This window comes from Camellia sinensis, chromosome 10, assembly GCF_055761805.1.
Source record: "Camellia sinensis isolate YWXY chromosome 10, ASM5576180v1, whole genome shotgun sequence".
In the NCBI taxonomy this organism is placed as follows: domain Eukaryota; kingdom Viridiplantae; phylum Streptophyta; class Magnoliopsida; order Ericales; family Theaceae; genus Camellia; species Camellia sinensis.
Genome location: NC_138970.1, coordinates 114,965,891 through 114,975,711, shown reverse-complemented (window position 1 = coordinate 114,975,711; position 9,821 = coordinate 114,965,891). Strand labels below are relative to the sequence as shown.

At 37.7% G+C, this 9,821-nt stretch overlaps 1 long non-coding RNA gene across 1 annotated transcript; it reads left to right on the top strand.

The window, feature by feature from the left end:
• Positions 1-849: 849 nt before the first annotated feature.
• Positions 850-5,412, top strand: LOC145801267 (uncharacterized). The gene is made up of 2 exons (XR_014342467.1): positions 850-938; positions 4,998-5,412. It is a non-coding gene; the product is annotated as an uncharacterized LOC145801267 (long non-coding RNA).
• The last annotated feature ends 4,409 nt before the right edge of the window (positions 5,413-9,821 follow it).

Below are 9,821 nucleotides of genomic sequence, written 5' to 3'. Positions count from 1 at the left end.
AGATTTATTTATTTATTTATTTTTTGTAGTCGGGGAAACCCGATCCCCGTTAGGGGACTGGGATGGGGGCGGTGATAGGTTCCCTGTCGGGGATCGGGGGCGGGAACGGGGGAAATCTGACCATCGGGGATCGGGGACGGGGAGTGTGATCCCCGGCCCCGCCCCGCCCCGTTGCCATTCCTAGTAGGCATTGAAGAACTTGGAAAGGAGAGAGAGATGCACAAAGGGTGGTGAGAGAAGCTGAGACTTGAGAGAGAGAGAGAGAGAGAGAGAATGTGGGTTGTTGCTGATATTGGGGAGGATGGTGACCAAGGGAAATGATTGACAATATTGCTTTACCTTGAACCACAATAGGTGTAAGTGCAGGTATTTGAAATTTTATCTGGATCAATTTTCTAATTTTCCCTTCCTTTCTCAAATCAGAGAAATTTTTAAAATTTCTCTGGATTCTCAGAATTTCTCTGAACCAATTTTCTCTAGACTAATTTTCTCTGGACCAATTTTCTCTAGACCAGTTTTCTTTAGATTAACTTGAGGGATCTTAGACATTATGAAAATATTTGGTGTCCTTTATACTATAAAATGCTAATACCAGGGACCTTAAAAAAAAAAAATCCCTTTTAAATATGGTTTTACAAAAATCATTTTTTAAATACGACATTATAAAAGCAGATTTTTACTTTACTTTACTTTAGTTTAGTTTTTATATATATATATATATATATAAAAGTTTGATCCAACTTAAACCATTTTGCCTCTTATCACTTTCACCAGACGAACACGAGGTGAACGACAACGGCAAAGGAGAAGAAGAAAGGAAGAGGTGAAGACGAAAATGACGCAATATGATACCCCTCTCTCACGCTGGAGCATCGCGTTGCCCTACCCCTCTCTGACGCTGGAGCATTGCGTCTCTTCTTCCCATCATCCATATTCAGGTTTATTTTGCAAAAATTAGGATTTTAATTTTTGATTTGGGAAGTTTCAATTTCAAAATTAGGGCTTTGATTTTGATGCTTTCTATAATAAATTTACATACAAAAAATAATGGTTCTATTAAGTAAACAATGGAATGAAATTTAGAACAATGTAGGACAATGTAGTAACACTTCGCTACTACTTTTGAGGGTCGACACCCTCTATCCTTAGGGTGGACACGGAGCTCCCTGAGACCGAACACTTCCACTACTATTTTTGAGGGTCAACATCCTCTAGCCTAGGGTCGACACCGCTTCTTTTGGCCATACCCTTGTGGTTTTGGGATTTTTGCCTCAAAAATGTGTGGGTTTTTTTTTTTTTCTTCTTTTTTTCGGGTGGTGAGATTAAGATCTAAATGACTATGTTGTGGTTTTGGGATTTCATCACATTAGCTTTCATATATGCGACTCACTTCAAGCACTCACTTCAAATATCTTATGTTAATTTATATATGCATTGTAATCACATTCTGTCCTATCAATCAAATGTCATATAGTTCTTTTCCAACAATTTGAATCATTTATCTTCCCCAAAATACTAATAGTTGAATAATCTAAACCAATTTCCCCAATGTGCTTTGTTTGTGATTTTGGAAAAATTGAGTTAGTTTGAAATTGAAGGTTACAAATAGAAGCTATGAGCATTTTTTTTGGGTGGATAAAAAATTTTTGGGTGGATAGGAAGCTATGAGCATTATGTTCTATTGTGGAGGAAACATTATGCAAAATCCCCAAGAAGGTGTATCGTTTGACACCAAAGCACAGGGGTTGTATAATGTGTAACAGGGGATAACATTGGGTGAGTTGGAGGCTGTTATGGTACCCAAGGTCACTAGGTACGAGGAAAACATGCGATTGAAGTTTAAATGTAGATTCTTATGTATGGAGAAGTACAAGTTGTTGCCAATTAACGATAATGAGACCTTGGCTAATGCCTTGGATCTCCTAACAAAATTAGGGGGATTGTCACAACCTAAACTTGCTCTTTATAGGTTTTGCATCTTACCCAGCCAACAATCCTAAGATTTCCGAAGGCCTCTAAAACAGAATAACAAAATAAGGGGCTAGCGGAAGCGAATAGATAAAATATAATGTCCATAGAGCTGTGCAGACGTATATAGGACGAAAAATTTAAAACTTATAGTCACGTATATGACGTCATCTTATATACAGATAAACAAAAATGGTTCTTAGTCCAAAATGCAAAATATACAAAAGCTTGTTCAGTCTTAAACAAAGGAAAACATTAGACTTAGACATGGTTCACAAATTTGACCACTTGAAGCATTTCGGGAACCTCCTTGGGAGGCACGGTGGTTGGCCGACACAAAACAGATCCAAACAATCATCTCTCGGCTTCATCACGCGTCTAATCACCAACATACATAAATAATACAATGAGCTGAAGCCTAGTGAATAATAACAGAGTAAAGGGTTTATAAATGATGTCCAAATCAGATTCAGAAATTAGAGTTCATAGCAGAAACAGATTCATATACAGATTTCATAAACAGTTATATGTGGTACACCCATTAGCTAATAGATCAAATTGGTAATAAAGACCCACATACATAGTCGATACCGACGACTATAATGGTCAATATCTTTGTTCACAAATAGCCATGGTATTGTTATCTGCAGGTGAGGGCCACGTGAACATAGGCCTTGGTATTGTTATCCTCGGGTAAGGGCCACATGAACATAGACCACGATATTGTTATCCCCAGGCAAGGGCCACGTGCATATTGGTCACAGTATTGTTACCCTCAGGCGAGGGCCATGTGAACTAAGGATGACACAAATACATTTCAGAAAAATAGACATTCATTTATGATTCATAAAATAGCATTTCAGAAAACAGATCATGTCATTTCAGTCAGAAGCTACTTATAATCAAACATAGCTTTACAGAGTTGTTACTCACAGATGGCTCCAGTAACAGAACAGACAGAGCAGACAAATCGGATGAACTATGGCATGTGACCTACAGAAATACGTAACAGATACACAATAAAGCACACGCTCTGTTGGTGTTTAACTTATTACTTTTCTTTCTTGGTGTGCTTCTAATCCATCCTCATTATTATAGCTTAATCATGGTTTAGGAATGCCTAGGATGCAATGAGGATGCCAAAATGCACTTGAAAACACTTCACAAAATTTTCAGAAATAGGGCAGTTTGCTTGAGCAGAACTTCTGTTGCTCGAACGGTCTGCAAAATCTGTAAAAGTATTAGGAGCTCTCATTTTACGTTCGAGCCAACTTTTGGTCGCTCGAGCCGAGACTTAAAATAAAGAGTGGTCGCTCGAGCCAATCCCCAAACTCTACAAAACTTTTGAGAGCTTGAATTTTACGCTCGAACGAAGCTTTGGTTACTTGAGCGGTGCGACCACATTCTAGAATTTCCAGATTTGTTCATCAAGTTCAAAACCTAACTTTAACTCATCAAAACTCATCCTTTTGGACCAAAAGTGTAAATGTAACAACCCTCATTTCAACTTAGTCATACTTGCATACAATTATGAATGATCTTGTTTTGGTATGTGCATTTGCAAATCTTGTCTTGTTTTGCCCGAATGTTGCTTGCATACTTTGTTCTTGCCTGGTGTGTTGCCGAGGTCATCCTAAGCCTAGACACCTTCGAAGCCTTTTCCACTTAGAACTGTCGTGGAATTCCTTCGGTTGACCTCCATCTCCACCCTAGCATATTGGCCGAGATGTCACCATCTAGGCCGAGGCGCGCGTCGCCTTGGCCGAGATGTGCATCATCTAGGCCGAGATGTTAATATCTAGGCGTTCTAGATCCTTGATCCTTGCATTAGTGATTTTGTTCTTGGAATGGTATGACCTAGACCGAGGTGTGGCACATCTAGGCCAAGGTATCGCATAGTTTAGTCAAGTGTTATCCTTCCAAGCCGATGTCATTGTTACCCTGCTTGCCGAAGCTTTGCCCTTAGTCGAGATCATCACATGCCGGAGTGCTCTTGCCGTCTAGCTTGCTGAATACACTTTGTCTTGGTCTTGTCTTGTCATGTCAGTCACCTTTTTGGGTAGAGCCAATCAGCCGATGCCACGTGTCCTAGCAGAGGGATTAAGTCAGTGACTGTCGGGAGAAACATATCATTTGGTATCAAATCTTGCCTTTCAGAGAAAGAGACTCTAGGAAGAAGAAAGAGAAGTTTGAGCAAGAGAGAGTGAACTTCCAAGCTTGATCGTTGGAGCTAGAACTGTTAGATTCGAGTTTTGAGGACTTGGACTTGCCTTGACCCCGACGTTTGACGAACTAGGTGAGTGGTATTTTTGATAAAGCTATGTTATACGTTTTGATAAAGACTTTGCTTTGCTTTGTTCTGAAAGTATTTGTTAAGCATGAATAATTGTCCCTATTTTGTATATCAAGCATGATCTTGTTTTGATGACCTTCTCGGAAAGTCCCTTGTGCTGGAGGACTCTAAACTTTTGCAGCACATCTCGTTTGAAAGTCCCTTGTGCTGGAGGACTCTAAACTTTCACAGCACATCTCGTTTTGGAAGTCCCTTGTGCTGGAGGACTCTAAACTTTCGCAGCACATCTTGTCTTGAAAGTCCCTTGTGCTGGAGGACTCTAAACTTTCGCAGCACATCTTGTCTTGAAAGTCCCTTGTGCTGGAGGACTCTAAACTTTCGCAGCACTCTCGTGTTAAAAGGCTACGGGCCTTTGTAACATAGGTCCCTTGTGCTAGAGGACTCTAAACTTTTGTAGCACCCTTGTTTGAGATGTCACTCTTGTTTTGTCTTGTTTTGCCACTGACGGTTTACCGTGTGGATATGTTTGTCGGAACGTTATCATTTGTAAAATGTGATACTAGTAAGTATCCCTTGAAGCTTTGAAGATTTGTCAGATGGACGAGGTCCATCCCTTGTTATCTAAAGTTTTGACTTGTATTGTTTTGAAAGGACTTCGGCTATTACTCATGCGAACCCCTTTATTATTTATATCATTCACTGAGTTTCCAAGCTCACCCTCTCTATATATATGTAGGTGATGAGCAAGAAGGCGGTGACGCCTAGATGTGATTCTGGAGCTTATTTTGGATTTTGATTATGTTGGCTTAACCTGTATTTACGTCGGCAGTCTTGAAAATTATGCTTCTCGACTTGCAATATCTGTATTTTGTACACATCGGCTTGAGAAGCCTTTTGATCAAGATGTATGTTTCGTATGTATGTTATGTCGGCAACGGGGATGTCGGCAATCTGGCAGACTTCGTTCCTTGACCTGTAGTTCGTACATTTTGTTTGTGCCGGCTTGTGAAGCCCTTTGTTAAAATTTAAGATGTAATTTGTACTTTGCTTCATTTGTAATTAAGTTGTAACCCATATGCAGATGATTGTTATTTCATTTAGCTTATGCACAGCTCTTATGGACTAATCTATTTGTATAAATCACTTCCGTACTTGTTAGCCCCATATATTTATACTCTGATTGTGTGTGAATTTTGAAAGTTGGCTTTCGGTAATCTCGGATTACTGGCCATTACGGCGCCCAAACTATTAGAGGCGGTTTGGGGTCGTGACAGTAAAAAACATGTTGAAACTTATGGAAAAACATGGAATAAAGCTCAATTCACAAAATCAAGCCCCAAAAGCATGCCAATTCTTCAAAATTAAGTTGTAACTTTGTATGTATATAACATGCATGTATTGATTCAAGATCTCAATTTTCAAAACATGATCTCTTGAAGTAAAATGGTATGAAACTTGATGAATTTCCAAAACCAAGCTGGAATGACTATATGCATGTGAGAATTCTTGAAATTAAGTTCAAAATGTAAGGAAATATGCATGCATTCATGGATGGTATAACTTAAATTCCTTCATTTTTAGTTCAATTAGTATACTTGATCACAAAGTCTTCTTAAATTCTCTACATTAATGACTTAGATACAAAGATTAGGAGTCAATTACTCACCTAAGGATCACAAAGTCTTCTTAAATTCTCTACATTAATGACTTAGATACAAAGATTAGGAGTCAATTACTCACCTAAGGTTTTCAATTGAGTTTTAATCAACAAATTATTGAGCTCCTACAAGCCAAACCTTCAATTACAAAGCTAGAATGCCAAATTCCAAACCTTTCTGACTCACTCTCTCCCTTCACACATTTTTTAAACCAAGAATGATGAGAAGAAAATGTTTGTCTCAACTTAAGAGGTCTATTTATAGGTCTAATTAAGTTGGATTAATTCTAATAAACCTTACTTATATCTAATTAAATCTAATCAAATCTAATCATTTTATTCTAATTATTTGATTGCGAATCGAATTCTAATCAAACTCACCATAAAATTCTAAAAATTTTAACTAACACATAGACTTAGTCAATTTTGTGTTCGAATGCCGATAAGGCCTTCAATTCGCATATTGAATCAGAAATTCAGACAGATATTCCTGCGTCAGACAAATATAAACACAAATAACACAATATATATGCAATTAACTCAGAATTTCCTCTTAATTACTTATTCGGTATTCTTAATCATGGTTTATTGACTAATCACAATTCGGGGTTGTTACAAGGATGATTTCTTTTTGGAATTTTATGTGGAGAAGGAGAGTGCTAGATATATTGATTTTGATGATTTCGTTTTGATTTAATTGAAGAGTTAAATTTTTTGAAATCTTATAATTAATTCAACATCATAATTCATCCTCATTTTGTCTTATTTATGTTTATTATAGGCCAAAATTTCAGCTCAAACAAAGTAAGAACTAAGCAGTAAAACACAACAACAAGTAGCAGCAGCGACTCATTGTTTTGATTTTGTTTTGATGGATTATAATTGAAAACTTGTTTGATTAAATCATTATAATCTATGATTCTCTTAGTATTTAACTATGTTTTTGAAGGCCAAAAAGAAGCTTAAACAAGTGTTAAAGAAGTCACATAACAACAACAAACAGCAGCAACAAGCAGTAGCAGCAGAAACGACCAAAGCAAAGAAGGTTGAAAATACACTGGGTGGACGTCCAGGCGAACGTTCGGGCGGACATCCGGGTGGACGTCCCTATAGAACAAAATTTCATTTTGAACACTGACTACTCTGTCTGCAACGGCTATTTTTCAAAGTTCAACTTTGCAACGGCTAACTGATTCACATCCATCTTCCAACGGGCAAAACTCACATGGGCTAGAGGTAAAGGTTGACATTGATGATATGCATATCATCATTCCATCTCCTCAATAGGAAGAAGAAGATGGGCTTGGCATACAGAACAGAGCACTAAGCTCTGCTATATATATAGAGCTCTGATGTGAAGAGCAAAGATGTAGAGACAACAAGCAAAGCATTTCCATATCATTCATCACTCACTTATTTCATCTTCTCTGAGTTCCTGAAGTGTTCTTCATTTGAGTTAATCACGCATCCTTCAGAAAATCAAACACTGAGCTTAGCCTTAAGCATATTTACATTTGAGAGGTTTTTACATAAAATCAGTGAGCTTCATTTTGTATATCCATCTGGGAGAGATATTTATTGTAAGTTTTCTTTGAAAACAAAAATACCATTTCATCTTGTAAAATTGTTGCAAACACTGTATTCTTGAAATCTTGAGAGCGATTGTGAATCACCTAAGATTTACAAGGGTTTGGGCTTGTGAAGTCTCTGTAAAATCTATGGAGGATTGCTCCATGTTTGTGAGGTTGTTAGCACCTCCGTCAAGCTAGAAGACAGTGAAAAATCTCAAGTGAAGCTTGAGAAGTGGATGTAGGTTGGTTAAAGCCGAACCACTATAAATCTGTTTGTCTCCTCTTTCCTAATCTCTTTATTTTCCTACTATTGTTATAGTTATCTAATATTCATGTGTTAATCATTTGATTTACCCTATATGTTAGTTATATTTCATTATTATTTTGCTTGATCATTTGCTGGTAAGTTCATTATTGTGCTTGTTAATAATTTGTTGTACTAGTAGTTAATTTTATTGGAGTATTATTAATTTTAATTTGTAGAAACCTAATTCACCCTCCTTCTTCGGTTGCTTTTTGGGTAACAGAGCATTTTTGGTGACGCATAGATGATAATTCTGGTGGAAGGGTCATTTACTAAACTCTTGACACAGTCGCAGTCCCCTGATAATGCACTTGTGCAGTCATCACCGGTGTGTAGTCAAGATTACACTCTATTCAAATCTTCACATAATTACATTGAATTTAATTCATCACAGAGCTTGGATGGTTATCATTCCCAAGGATTTCACAGTTATTGAGTAGGGCCAAGTGCTCTAGAAATGCATAATCCTATTGTTAGCACTCATACAACCTTGTCTGCACAGTGGAGTGAATAATGTCCACTGTTTGTGAATCTTGAACATGCAAGGGAGACGACTGTACGAAATTATGTAGCCTTCGATAATACAATGCCAGATCTTGGTTTCGATGTTCAGTCTAGAGTGAATGATGAAAATTCTATAGAGGATTTCAATGCAACGATGGAAGGTAAAAAGAATTTACATGTTGATTATGAAGTGGAAGGGCACGATGATAGAGCAACACCCAAATATCCCTTTCTACCATAATATTCATCTCGACAATGATGGTTCCATTACAAACCACGATGTGGTCAAACGTTAGCCATTATGGGACTCTGGAACTGCTAAATTGGAGAAAGGAATGTTTTTCAATGATAAGAAAAACTTGGTGCACGCTATTCATTTGTATAACCTAAAGCACAATCAAGAGTGCAAGGTTGTACAATCAAAAGAAACAAGTTAAGTGGCTGAGTGCAAGCATGGCTGCAGTTGGAGGGTTCGTGCGGCGAAGTTGAAAGACGGACTTATTTCAAATTAGAAAGTTTGAGGGGCCACATCAATGTGTCTACCCGAGGATGATTAGGGACAGTTGTAACCTCAAGTCCGAGCTTATTGTTCATTTCATCAAGGGACATATTGCAGTAAGTTAAGTGTTTGGTTACACCATATGATTTTGTTATCAGTTTAATATACTAAAATATACTTTGTTTTTATAGATATCACCAGGCTTGCCTCTTGCTAGCATAATTGAGATCGTCAAGGAGAAGTTCAAGTTCACGATCACATATAAGAAAGCTTGGCTTGTAAGAACGAAAGCAGGCGCAATGGTTTTTGGGAACTGGGATAAGCCATACAAAAGGTTGCCTAGATATATAGCTGCATTGCAACAATTCAATTCAGGCACCGTTGTCATGTGGGACACTTTTCCTAAATCTACCGAAAATGAAATGTACATGAAATATGTATTTTAGGCATTTAAATCTGCAATTGAAGGCTTCAAGTACTGTCATCTAATGATATGCATTGATGGCACACACTTGTATAGAAAATACAAAGGCAAGATTGTTGTAACCACTGCAATGACTAGGGCGGACAAGGTTATACCTCTTGCTTTTGCCGTTGTTGATGAGGAAATGCTCGAGAGTTGGGGTTGGTTCATTACTCTCCTTAGGCGACACGTTTGTCGTGATCGAGAGAGGGTCACATTGATATCTGCTTGACACAAGGCTTTGCTTAATGTCATGTCAAGAATTTAGGACAATATATCATTGCAACCTAGAGGATATCATAGTTATTGTTGGACACGTGTAGCAATTTCAAAATGAAAGATTCAACAATACAGTTGCTAAGGATCTTGTGTGGAGAACTAGTTTTGCACACTAAGTGCGAAAGTTCAACAAAATTATGGAGGATATCTAAAAGGTAGAAAAAAATGCTAAACGACGATTTAGAAAGATGAACCCTAGTCATTAGGTTTCGTGCCATGATGGTGGTCATCGTTGGAGCATATTGTCGAGAAACCATATAGAGGGCTTCAATGGTGTACTAAA